The 13,333-nt window shown below is 51.8% G+C and overlaps 1 long non-coding RNA gene across 1 annotated transcript; it reads left to right on the top strand.

The window, feature by feature from the left end:
* Nucleotides 1-604: 604 nt before the first annotated feature.
* On the top strand, nucleotides 605-12,435 carry LOC149324905 (uncharacterized). Its single transcript, XR_016286639.1, has 2 exons — nucleotides 605-662; nucleotides 11,324-12,435. It is a non-coding gene; the product is annotated as an uncharacterized LOC149324905 (long non-coding RNA).
* The last annotated feature ends 898 nt before the right edge of the window (nucleotides 12,436-13,333 follow it).

A 13,333-nucleotide genomic window follows, 5' to 3' on the forward strand; every position in this document is an offset into this window, starting at 1 on the left:
CATGCATATGGGACCCCTACACCAAAACAAATATAGATAAGTTGGAAAAGGTAAAGTGAATGGCCGTCCGTTTTATTTGCAACCGCTACAGACGAACAGATAGCGTAACAAAGATGATTAATCTCTTGGATCTTCAGACCCTCCAATCCAGACGCACAGAATATAGGCTTAAGTTCTTGTACCTCCTGTACAATAATAAGCAAAAATAAACAAGACTCTCTACCTTACCCCTGCACCTCGAGCTAACACACGGTTTAACCACGGGAAAATCTTAAAACAATACCAGGCTTGCATCGATTCATTTAATTATTCCTATTTCCCTACGACTGTGTCCGACTGGAATAAGCTGCCTCAGAATGTTGTCGATTCTCCTGACGAAGTGGAATTCATTGCTGCTTTGAAAAGTTTGAATGTATGACCTTTTTCTTTGACCTCATTTTGTATTTTTGGTATTATTCATGTGTGTTTCCCACTCCTGCTTGGACTACGGAAGGAGTCTGCAGTATTCCTAAATTAAAAAAAAGGTTAGAAAGGGAGCCGCGCGCGGCGGGAAGGGCTCTCTAAGCTCTCTTCTCGCCGCGGTGTTACTGCCGTTTTTGCCCAGCCGACGCCCTGCCTGCCCGCGCCTCCCGGACTACCCAACGCCGGTCGACGTCGACTTGGTAAGGATAGAACATTCTTCCGCAGTGTGCTTTGCCTTGCGCTAGGTTAATAAACGGTTTCCTAGCGTACTCTGTTCGTTGCCTACTTCGTCCGAACCCGCCGTGGCTGTGACTTTGCGCCACGGGTTGGGGACACGAGAACGCCTGCGCATAGCTGGCACGGAAGCTCGCCTTTCCGACCGGCTGCACGCGGAGTGACCTCATATCTTGGCACCCGAACGTGGGGCGAACTAGGCATTGAGCAGTGTACTTTGTTGGAGCGAACGACTGTCGACGCGCTAACAAAGGATGGCAGCTGATAGGCCTGACTTCCAGTCTTTGTTCATGCTGTCAGAGCTAGCGGCACAGAGCCAGGGCTCCCTACTTGACTTGCCTTTGGAAGGTGTAAATCTTGAGTGTTCCACGCGGAATAGCCGAGTTGCTTTCCCGGGCGCGTCGGCAGGACTCAGGCCTGGTACGGAGGGCACCTCGCCGCTCCGTGGTGCTAACAATGGGACACTTAGGCCTCATCATTCGACACCATCAGCGGCTGCGCCCAACTCCGGGGGCATTAGTCCGCAGTCATCCGAGGTGCTCTTGCAGAACGCGATGCAAGTTGTGCAGAGCTTAGCGGGTATGTTGCAAAACAATTTGCAAGCCCCGGCCCAGGCACCCCGTCTTAGGATAGACGTACCTACCTACACGGGGTACCATGACAGAACAGGGGCTAATGAGTACCTCGACCGTCTGCTGCATTATCAGCAAGCGACAGGAATCGCAGACGCCGAACTTCTCGCGCGTGTTGTGCCTGTCTCTTTGACGGAGCAAGCGGCCCGCTGGTACCGACTAACCGGCAACCGAGCGAGGACAATGGAGGAGTTTAGCGCAAGCTTCCGCGACGAATTCTTTCCCGCTAACTACGAGTGGCGTTTGAGGAGAGAGCTGGAACTGCGCACCCAGCACCCCGACGAGTCTTTGTTAGAGTACGTCCGAGCGATGGACAAACTGTATCGCCTCGCTGACCCTCGCGCCACGAACATGGAGAAAGTTGAGCGTGTCACACGACAAGCGCACCCGTCTTTCGCGGCCTACCTGAGAGGAGGCAGGTTTAGAGACCTGGACGAGCTAGCTGCTGAGGCGAAGCGCATTCAGGGAGACATCCTCTCAGCGCGAGCGTATCGGCCGCCACCACCCTCATCGCAGTCACTTGAGCCGCGCTGCGCGTGGAATGGCAGCTCAGCGCGTAGTCCGTCTAGAGCTGAAGCGACAGCACAATTTGCTGACGAGCGTGTCCCGAGGGGTTGGGAGTTGTCCGACCGCGCTTTGGACCCATTCAGCTACGCGTTGCGAACAGCACACGCTGCCGCAGAGCGCAACACACGTAGCCGAGATTGCGAGGCCGACACGTGGCCGCGCGAGCGGCCCCCACCGTCCGCACCGCGAGATCGAGATCGAAACGACCGACCGGAACGTGGCGACCAGCGCCTAGCCCGTCGGAGCCCGAGCAACCGCTGCTACAGGTGTGACCAACCGTGGCACTTCGCCCGCGACTGTGGCCGCCTCCCCGCCCGTGAGCAAACACGGTCGGGAAACGGCCACAGCCGCCGGTGATCGACCTTCGATCCCGCGCGGCGTACACAGAGAAACCCGGTTTATTAGTGCCTTTGGCATGTCGCGTAGGAAGTTCTGTTGACTTACCAGCGCCGTTCATTGAGCTAACGATAGCTCGAAAGAAATTCACCGCGTTACTCGATACAGGGGCAAGCGCTTCTTTGTTCGGTGACGAGGTGCTAAACCATCTCCGCCAGAACAAAATCCGGTTGAGAAAGTGCGATACCACTTTTCGCCTCGCGAGCGGCACAGCGCGATCTAGCGGTGCGGCTAGGATAGTGGTTCGCTGGGAAAGACGCGTGCGGCGACAACGCCTCGTTCATCTTCCCTGTTTATCCGTTCCTGTAATTCTTGGGCGAGACTTCCTAGCCAAGACAGGCATTGTGATAGACATAACCAGCGGAGGCTATCGGGAGCGCACCACCGGCGCCTTGAAGCTTTTTGCGAAAGCGCCCGCGGCCTCGCAGTTAATTACGGCTCGGAACGCGAAGCGAGCGGGGAGAGACCGTGGAAAATAACCCCCGCCGGCCCGGAAACAAGCATGCGGGCGGACAGTCGCCGCTGAGAGAGGGCCCACAGAGAATGTTGTCGCGGTAGAAATCTGTTCTACCGTGCCAGGGAGGGCAATGCACCCTTTGTTGTCGGAGGTGAACAGCGTATCGGAGAGGGAGAAGGCACGCTTGTCTACTCTCCTCTACGAATTCAACGCCACATTCACGGACCGGCCTGGCCTCACTACACTAGTAAGACACAGAATAGACATGGGTGATGCACTGCCGTGGAAGTGCAATCCTAGACCAATTAGCTTGGCTAAGAGAAAAGCACTAGACGACGCCTTAGACGAACTTATCGACACTGGCGTTGTGGAGAGGTCTAACTTCCCGGTAGTCTTAGTTCCAAAGAAAGACGATACATATCGGCTTTGCGTGGACTGCCGCAGACTGAATGAGGTTACGAGAAAGGATGCGTACCCTCTACCAACCATTTCTTCCCTAGTGTCGAACCTAGGTGGGGCGAAGTACTTTACTACGCTCGATTCTAGCCGCGGATACTTTCAGGTAGAAATGGATGAGCGTGATAAGGAGAAAACTGCTTTCACTTGTCACAGAGGTCTTTTCCAATTCAATAGAATGTCTTTTGGCTTGGTAGGAGCACCCGCTACTTATCAGCGCCTAATGGACCGTGTTCTGGGAGATGCGAAGTGGCAACACGCGCTCGCATACCTAGACGACATCGTGGTGTGCTCGCAAAAGTTCGAGGAACACCTGCGCCACTTGAGGGACATCCTAGGGAGGCTGAGGTCCGCGGGAATCACTTTGAACCCGAAGAAGGCGCAGATCGCCGCGACCCGAATAACACTGTTGGGGTTCACGATCGACAAAGGCCGCATTCTGCCGTGCGAGGATAAACTCGAGGCTTTGCTGAAGATTCCGTCGCCGTCAGATCTAGCCGGTCTCAGACGCTTCCTGGGAATGGCGAACTTTTATCGTCAGTTCATCCCAGATAGCACAGCGCTGTAGGCACCTTTGACAATGCTTTTGCAGAAGGGCGAGCACTGGAGTTGGGGTCACGAGCAAGAGGCTGCACTGCGCAACCTCACCAAGGTGCTCGCGGACACGGCTGAGTTGCAGCTACCTGACCTGAACAGGGAGTTTGTGATTCAAACAGACGCAAGCGACCTGGGCTTATGAGCAGTGTTGCTTCAGGAGCATGAGGGTGTCCTCCGACCGATAGCGTTCGCGAGCCGTTCACTGACGCCGGCAGAGAGAAACTACTCGGTGACAGAGAAGGAATGTCTCGCGATAGTTTTTGCTCTGCGGAAGTTCGACTACAACGTCGACGGGGTGGCATTTGTGATCGAGACGGATCAAATGGCGCTCACATGGCTGAGACGACTCAGCGAACCGAGCGGCCGCCTGGCGCGTTTGGCCCTGTTGCTGCAGCGTTACAACTTTACCGTGCGCTACCGCAGAGGGAAGAACAACGCCGTGGCTGACGCACTCTCGCGAGCGCCTGTCCAGAGCGAGGAAGGTCACGCGACCGACCGCCCGACAGAGAGAGAGAGTGAGGGATTGTCCCCAGCCGTAGCCGATGTAAGGGACGCGGACCGACCGTTGACCCCGGGCGAGAGCGTGAACCACGTGGACTACGCGAGTTCCGTGGGGATTGTGTTCAGCAGAAAGGAGTTGCTTGAAGCTCAGCAGATGGATTCGTTTTGTCGAAAAGTGTTCGACGGGCTCCGGTAGCCGGAGGGCCGGGCCGCCGCGCACACGGGGACAGCTGGTTTTGCTGTCGGTGCGGAGCGCCTGGAAACAGCTGGTAGTGCTGTGAGCGCGCTGGATTCTTATCTGCTGGATTCCGACGGCGTCTTGCTGAGGTATATCCCCTCCGAGAACGACACAAGCGAGGCGTTCAAGGTGGTGATACCGCGAGTGTTGAAAGCGGCACTGTTAAGTTACTTTCATGACTCGTGCATCGCTGGGCATACAAGCGGCCCCAAGACTTACATTAAGTTGTGTTGCTTTGCTACCTGGCTTGGCATGAAAAGGGACGTAACACGCTACGCCCGTTCGTGCCATGTGTGCCAATGCGTGAAGCCCCGGGGTGGACGACCGCCCGGCCTCATGCAGCCGATTAACAGCCAGACTCCCTGGCAAATCGCGGCGTGTGACATCATGAGACCGTATCCCACGACACCGAGTAGGAACAAGTTCCTGCTGGTGGTCACGGATCACTTCAGCAAGTGGGTTGAACTTTTTCCCCTTAGAAAGCTGACGGCACAAGTGATCATGGAGAAGCTGATGGACGTATTCACCAGGTTCGGTTTCCCAGAGCAGCTGAAAACGGACAACGCGTCCTACTTCACTGCGAATGTGTTCGTAGATTCGTGCGCTGCACTCGGCATTAAGCACAAGAAAATGACCACCTATCATGCTCAGTCGAACCCCACGGAACGGGTGAACCGCAACATCAAGCACATGCTTGTCGCGTACTCTGAGAGGCACAAAGATTGGGACTTCTACCTGCCGGAGATCGCGTTCGCTTTTCGCTCGACCGTTAACCGCTCGACTGGGTATGCGCCGTCTTCTCTCAATCTGGGTAGAGAGCTGCTAAATCCGATGGACCGGGTTCTAACGGACAGCAGGAAGACGCCAGTCGCTTAGTCAGCACGAGCTGAATACGCGACGCAGCTGCGCGCTAAAATGACGGAGGCCTTACGCAAGGCTCGCCGCAACTTGAGTACTGCTAGGGCGCAGCAGAAAGCACAGTACGACCGCTCGCACCGAGATGTTCACTACGAAGTGGGCGATCTGGTGCTTCGGCGCCAACACGTTCTGAGCGATGCTAGCAGACAGTTCGCGGCCTCGTTGGCACCGAAATGGATCGGGCCGTTTCGCGTGCGAGAGAAGCTTTTCTCGCTCGTTTACAGGCTCGAGGACTTGCGGTCGAAACCGACAGGCGGACCGGTGCCCGTATGCGACTTGAAACGTTACGTGCAGCGAGATGAGTGGGTCCAGGACACAGCCCGATCCGCGCCGCAATCGGAAAACGAGCGCTGCGATCAGCCGGCGAACTCCGCGTCCCGCTATAACTTGCGCCGTAGGCAGAAATAAAATCTGCCTGCGCGGACTAGAGCGAGGGCGCAGGCCGACACGCAGTCTCGTTAGATGCATGAACGTACGGGCCGCTCATGCCGATCGATGTTACGTAAGGCTTACTTGCGTTAACCCTCATGACTCTCGTGACGGCCGTACAGCTACGTAGCACGCGCTGCGGGAGTTGGCTACATCTGTGTTGGCCTTTTTCAGCGCAGATGGAAAAGAAGCAGGGCACATCAGAACGACATCGTTCACCACTACCGCCAACAAGCCACCATCCAGCTTCGGCAACGCGCCGCGCCCATGGCCCGCCGCTACGCCCAGCCCGCGACCTGAAGCCGCCACCCTGCTGCCACCTGGGCGCCCCTGCTACCTGCCACACCGCATCGGAGCTAACCGCCTGCCTAACGCCTGCCGACTGTACGCCGCTACACCCGCCTACCCAAGAACAAGCTGGTCAAAACACAGAGAGCGCAGCCGTGGCCCTATTACCACCTCAACCCAGGGCGCTCGCCAGCTAACCAGGCATGCCAGGGCAGCCCAACCGGGGCCCTCGCCACTGTAGTCGCCTGACACAGCATCTCAGGGCGGCGCAGCCACGAACCTGCAGCCTCCAAGCCTTCTCGGCCGTTGCCACGGAGGCGGTCAACCACCTTGACCGGAGCGGCGCAGTCGCGCGTGCTCGGAGGACGGCGACAGGTGGCAAGCTAACGTCTGGCATCGGCATCACCATCTCGCGGGTGGCCAAACCTACGGACCAGCTGATCGGTACGGGCGTGGCGCGGACGGCAACAAGTGTACGGGAGCCGAAGACCTTCGACCCCTGGATGGCGGAGAAGATTAAGTAACGTTGCGCCTACTTCTCTGTTCGGGAGGCTTCTTAAGGAGGGGAGGATGTGGGATATACAAATATCCTTCATCGCCCCCGCGCCGCGTCACGCGACGAAAGCGCGTGCCGCAGTGCGTGGGGAGAGGGGGCACCCGGCCACTCTCCTCACTCCCAGCTCGGACGTGACTTCACGCCTACGCCTTGGCGTCTTAGGGACGGGGTGAACGACTCTCCTTGGAGGTAACCGGTTGCCCAAGGGGGTGGCCATGTCGTAGGGGTTAAAAAGGGAGCCGCGCGCGGCGGGAAGGGCTCTTAAGCTTTCTTCTCGCCGCGGTATTACTGCCGTTTTTGCCCAGCCGACGCCCTGCCTGCCCGCGCCTCCCGGACTACCCAACGCCGGTCGACGACGACTTGTTAAGCTACTGAACCTTATATTATCGGATAGAACATTCTTCCGCAGTGTGCTTTGCCTTGCGCTAGGTTAATAAACGGTTTCCTAGCGTACTCTGTTCGTTGCCTGCTTCGTCCGAACCCGCCGTGGCTGTGATTTTACGCCACGGGTTGGGGACACGAGAACGCCCGCCCATAGCTGGCACGGAAGCTCGCCTTCCCGGCCGGCTGCACGTGTAGTGACCCCATAAGTGGTATTGCGTATTAAAAAAAGAAAACACAGTACACAATACGCCCTGATCAATGAAATTCCACCCTTGCAGAGTGAATAGAGCACATGGAATTAGCTTGTTATAAGGCAGAAAGGAAAGACAAAACAAATTCACTGAACGCACAAAAGTTACAAAACTGCATACACAATTGAAGTAGAGTGAGGCTGGAGAGAACAATCGTAATTACCATCCACTCGCCCTATGGCAAGGAGGTTATATTAAAACTCCCTATGGAAACAACTTGAGTGCATATACAATTACAACGGCTAAACCAAGCATGGTCACAAGGAGAAAGGACTTAACGGAAAGGGAAGTAGATTGAGAACAAAAAAAAGCCTAAAAAACAGGCCTAAAGTGAAGTAGTCCAATTGCGGCTCGTCACTGACGAAGCCAAAGACAATCATTCGGAGATGCAATATTTTCATGTGTGTTGTTCGCTTTTTTTGCTTCTCGTTAGCGAATATTTTGTGCACACGCTAAATGAGTGCTTGAAGACCATAGTACATGACTGAACATTACCTGTATAAGCGTGAAATTTCCCCAGAAATGCACAGGTGAGGTCGACTGGACTCCTGTACTGTTGTTTACGTCGCTGTGTACAAACTGCTACTGCTCGTTTGCATGACATAATACACTAGCTGCGCATCACTTATCTTAATTAATCTCACTGTTGTACCGGTTGTACTCTTGCTTATTTACAAAGTTCGACAACTCTGTAGGAAGCGCCGATGCGACTGCACGCTGGGAAACACTTGGTAGCCTGGTTGCTGATATGGCGTAGGACCGGCGCTTCTCGGTAATCGTTCCTTTCTCCGATAAGAAGAGTAGCTCATTTTGAATCAGTTTACGCAGAAACATATTCGGTTACCATTCGCATTCATTGAAGCGGCCTTATTTTCCACCCAGAAGCGGCGGCAGCGATTGTTGCCAGCTGCCGAAAGCACTGAGCGGCAGTCTGAGTTCCACCGGCGCTTCCCGTTCAGCGCATGCGCGTCCTGTAAAGGAACCGACAGTCGATTTCCGATCACTTTTGGTAAAACTACACTCGCTGTCCATTTGGGTTCGCTGAAACTAGAGAATTCGCTCTCCAGAATCGCCGAAATTCAGTACACATACCCTGTGGACTCATCAGGCCTACCTCGGAAGGGGGTCGTCATCTGCAAAGCGGGAGTAGCTGTTCAAGTGTGCGCATTATTTTTATTTGCATATGAATTAAAACATGGTTTCATTAAAAGGCGCTACCAAGGAAATGAAACGGAGGTTTTTAATTCCCAAAACAAAATTTCTGAATGTCGGAGAACTGCTGTTCAGGCTACGCACTCGCCTTGCCAGACCAAGTGGAGTTAGCCCAGCAAACTCACTACGAGGGAAGTATGTTCTGAAGCGAGTGTCACTGAAGCTCATCGTGTGCGAGTGCGCAAATGACACGTTAAGCGAATGCCACTTCCCACGAAACACAAAACGTCTTACAAACTTCTCGGAACAGCTCCAAATGACTACAAACGTCTTGCGCTGCGTTCAAACGTCTCATAGATGTCGACAAGAAGTTTACTCTGCGACGTCTCTTATACATGTGCAGTAAGACGTTTGCTGTGAAACTTCCGTGAAACATTTGTAGTGAGATGTTTTCTAGACGTTTCTAACACGTGGAACTTAAGACCACGTCAAGGAGACGCGCTATAGCAATCAGCAGAGAGTTGCCGCCGTGGATTAAACATGCTGTAAATCACGGCACGTAAATTAGATGGTTCTCCTGCTTGACATTTCGAAGAGCAGGCGCGCCGGTGCAAAGTCCGCTCTTTGTACTCGAACAATGACAGCGCGTTTTCTCCTACGGAGCCCGAATCACGTTCCACATCGAGTACAGCTAACCCGCCACTCGTAAGGCTGAATTTAAGTAACATATAATTTTCCTGAAAGCCGACGGTAGTTACGCAAGTAAAAAAATTTTCCTTCATGTTGCAAACGCCTCTGTTACGCCTCGGCTAGCCGGCGGCAGCACGCGGATTGTCAGGCGCCCGCCGCCTTCGCTGAGCTCACTTGTGCGCAATCTTTTCATGGCCTCCGAGATTACCCGCTGCGATCGTCTCGGGGGGGCGAATCTTGGAGGCAGTAATCTTTCTTGAGTCACGCCGCAGCTTGGTGCTTGGTGTCGCTGTGTATGCTGGCGATGCAAGCTAGTTTTCCAAAGTGGTTTTAACCGTTTCAAGCACAAATAAATCTTAATGGAAGCTGAAAGTGCTTAGTTTAACATTAAAGTATGAGATTTAGTTTGTTTTTTTTTGGTTCTTTGAAGGTTTGTTTATATTTACGTTTAGAAATTTAGTACTTCATTTGGCCATTTGGCGTTTCAGACGCTAGCGAAAGCTACGCGCGCGAAGTGGATGCTTCGTAGGTTGCACATTTCGCTGCGGTCTATTTTGCTCGCTGGTTGGCATTTCATGCCGCTGCAGTTTGCAGTTTCCCCTTTTTCTGCGGTACCGTCTACTAGCAGTGTTGCACTGAGATGTGAGCCTCGTTTTCCGCAAAAGTGTGTAACCTTCCATTTCTCTTGTGTGGTGAAAGTCTCGGCCTTGCTGTAGGAAAGCCACTATCGCGCCTGATTGAACGGCCGGCTAGTGTGTCACTCCTTTAGTTTATAAATCACAAAACAGTATCAGCCCGTGTTCTACATACCAAAGTGCAGCGTTGAATGCATTAAAACAGTGCATTTGCATGTATTTGAGCTTTTGTTAAGTGGATACAGCTAGGCTGCTCTCGCATGCGAGTTGCTTTCTTTACCAAGGCGGTGACAAAGTGAACGTGACAAAGCTTCAAACCAACCAGCTTTGTTTAAGCGTAGGTTGATAAGACGCGAATTGTTTCCTACATAATGATTAAAATTCTTGCTAAAGACTCTCTTCTGGCCACCTGTGTGCTCCAATTCTCCTTGCTGTGATTGCCGTCAGTGAAACTCGCGTTAAAAAGGCTTTCGTTATCTTAACTGCGGAAAGGACTCTGCAGTATTAATTATCACGAAGTAAACATGAGGCCCGTCGTGACGGCTGTGTGGCATTGTCGTTCGGCTGCTGATCCCAAGGTCGGAAGTTTTTCGATGCCGGCCGCGGCGGCCGTATGTCGATGGAGTCGAAATACAAAAACGTCCGCGTACTGTGCGAAGTCAGCATATCTTAAAGAACCGCTGGTGGTCCAAATTATCCCGGCGACTTCCACTACGGCGTACCTCAAAGTCAATTTGTCGCTTCGGTACGGTAAACCCCACAATTTACAAGTGATCATGAAGTGGAAGTTGTATCGATTTCATGACATTCAATGACTGCATGCGTAAACTAAGCAAACCACTGAAGCAATACAGTTGCTGACTGTTTTTGTTGCAGGTCATGATGAAAATATGGGAGAATACTTTGTAGAAAAACTGTGATTGCCTAATTTTAGTTCATTTGTGCGGAACTGCCCTGAGCTATTTCTTCTGCTATGTGGCCTTTTGTATGCCTAGCTGCTGCAAGCTTTGTGATTTGCCTGAGGTCTGTGGTTGGTTATTCGCCCATAGTATTAAAATGAAACGAGAGAATCTTGACAATCCGGGTGTGTTACTGCACTGACTTGTCAAGCTTTTGTTTCATTACGATTGAGAGCCCTGCACTAAGGTAGTTTACTCAGTGGTGCTGCTCTGTATGTGTGCAGGCTGTTTGACTGTGCAGTGAAGTACTACGGCTCTTTGCAGGCATGGCTGCTTTTATTTTTTGGCAAACCATTGCACCGTGCACAGCTGGCGTTGTCCCTGCTTCACTGTGTACATTTCGTTATGGGTGCAGCCTGTTCAACAGTGGTTTTCAGAGGTCCTCCTTGCCTGCTGAACTCCTCAAGTTTTGGAAAGCACTCTTTGCAGCTGACACTTTTTCTTTCACTTCATGATTTCTTGTATAGGTGTAGGCTGTTTGCTAATCATTCCACAAGCCCCATTATTTGTTTGTCCTTTAGAACTCCAACTGTTGGCCGGAGGAGCAAGGACCTGGTCTAGTTTCACGCAAATTAATCGCAGCACCTTGTACTTGGTTGTTCAGACGACTTGGCCTGGAGATTGTTTCAGTTCTGAGGTGAGCATCTGGACTAATGCTTCTTGTGCAGTGGTGTAAGTAATCTCTTGCCCGCTATTTGAGCTTCATCGTACAGATTAGAATGGGCTTGTTTGGCAATGCAGTGTTAAAAACCTTATACACACGCACTTTTATTTGTCTTATCTTTCAAATGTGCCCCTGTGTGGCTGTCAAAGTAAGGTCCAAGATTTAACCCATCTCTGGTGTGTACTGAAGTGATGCAGGTATTACCAGGGCAGCAGAATCTCTGCTGTGTTTTCGTGCGACGGTGCAAGATGTCAACCATCAACCACTTTTGATTCAGCCGCATCTTGCCGGTAAGAGAATGCCTGTTTGCAAGATGCAGCTTAGGAGGTTCTGTGAGTACAGTGTGCATCACAGTAAGGCAGTGCACTTGCTATTGACTGCTTGGCTTTCAGTGTCCATGCACGCTGTTTGAATTTTGCTTCTGTTAAAGGCCTCCACAGTGATTGACTTCTTGAGTTTATGGTGAACCGTAGCACTCTGCTGAAATGCCACTTGTAATGCCATCATATGCATCTATGTTTTTAGCAAGCTTATGTTATTGCCTGTGCCATCACTCCTTGCCATTTCCTGGTCTTATTTGCTTCCGACTCCTCACTGGCCATTCTACATGCACCTGACTGACTGTGCTTTTGGGGAATCTAATATTTTTCACTTCTGCAGGCTGTTGAACAGAGCTGGATTTGACTTCCCCTTGTTACCATCTAGTTGGCATCCTCCTTGCAAGAAAAGCGATTTTTGGAACACCTAGCGAGCTCTTCACTGCCATCCACATCACAGCAACAAGGCCCGGTGCCGAATTAATTTTTGATTTAACAATTTGTTGCTGCTCAACACTTTCCCGCCATCCAAGTGCTTACCGTTGTAATGTCAGCCAAACCAGTGAAGCTACCTCCTCCGTGGCTTCTAACATTAATTTCCTGGTGTGTGTGGGGGTGTATGCACTGGATTCAATAAACAGTAACACAGTGACTGAAAAGTGTGCTAGCACATGCATTTATGGTTGATTACTACAGCCATACATCCCTTGAAATGTGGGCTCAGTGTTCAGGTCATTGCAAATCAGCTTTGAGTTCATTTTTGAGTGGTGTATACCAGAAAAATGAGCTATAACATTTTTAAAGCTTTAGAGGGTTTACAGGCAGCACTAAAATCAGTCTTCAAATGCGTAAAATAATCCAGGCACCTTTTTCGGAAAAAAAAGGAACGTCTAAAAAAATTCTAGAAAAGTTCTACCTCAGAAGTTTTCTAGCCGTATACAAGCGTAGCGTTAGCAGAGCTAATAGAGGGCTAGTCAATGTCTTAAGTCTAAAAAACTGCTTAGATGAAACTTCTTTTAGATGTCAAGCTTTTTTACGAAGACATTTTTTAGGCGTCTATTAGCGCTTTTTGTGTTCCGTGGGTTGTTGAAAGTGGCACTAAATGCGCCATTGAGGCAGGAGTATAATGCTCTCGCGTTAAAAACTGTTCCAATCCGTGCTAAATCTGGAATACCACATTGCAGTAATGCATGCGTTGTGTGCCGTGTTTTGTAGCAATGTATAGATATCGAGCGGTGTCACTACAGAAAGCTTTATGAATTTGTCTCGTTGCGCTTGCATTTCGTGCTGTCGCCCAGGACGCCTTCCGCGTGAAGTCTTCAAGAGAAACTTCATTTATTGTTCTGGCTTCTGTGGCCAAGTGTTCAAGGGCGTGTGGTGATGGCTTGGCTAGACTACATGCTGGGAATGCTGCTGCATGAAATGAACGTCGCTCTTCAATTCTCGGTCGCTGTTTGCGAAGGGGATCTCGGCGCCTCTTTACCGCGACAGATGCCCCGGCCCGCTGTCGTCTTGTCGTGGCGTCTGTGGCGCCAGGCGAAAGTGCGCCT

This window comes from Amblyomma mixtum, unplaced genomic scaffold (assembly GCF_055824585.1).
Source record: "Amblyomma mixtum isolate Tamu unplaced genomic scaffold, ASM5582458v1 scaffold_12, whole genome shotgun sequence".
Classification (NCBI taxonomy): Eukaryota; Metazoa; Arthropoda; class Arachnida; order Ixodida; family Ixodidae; genus Amblyomma; species Amblyomma mixtum.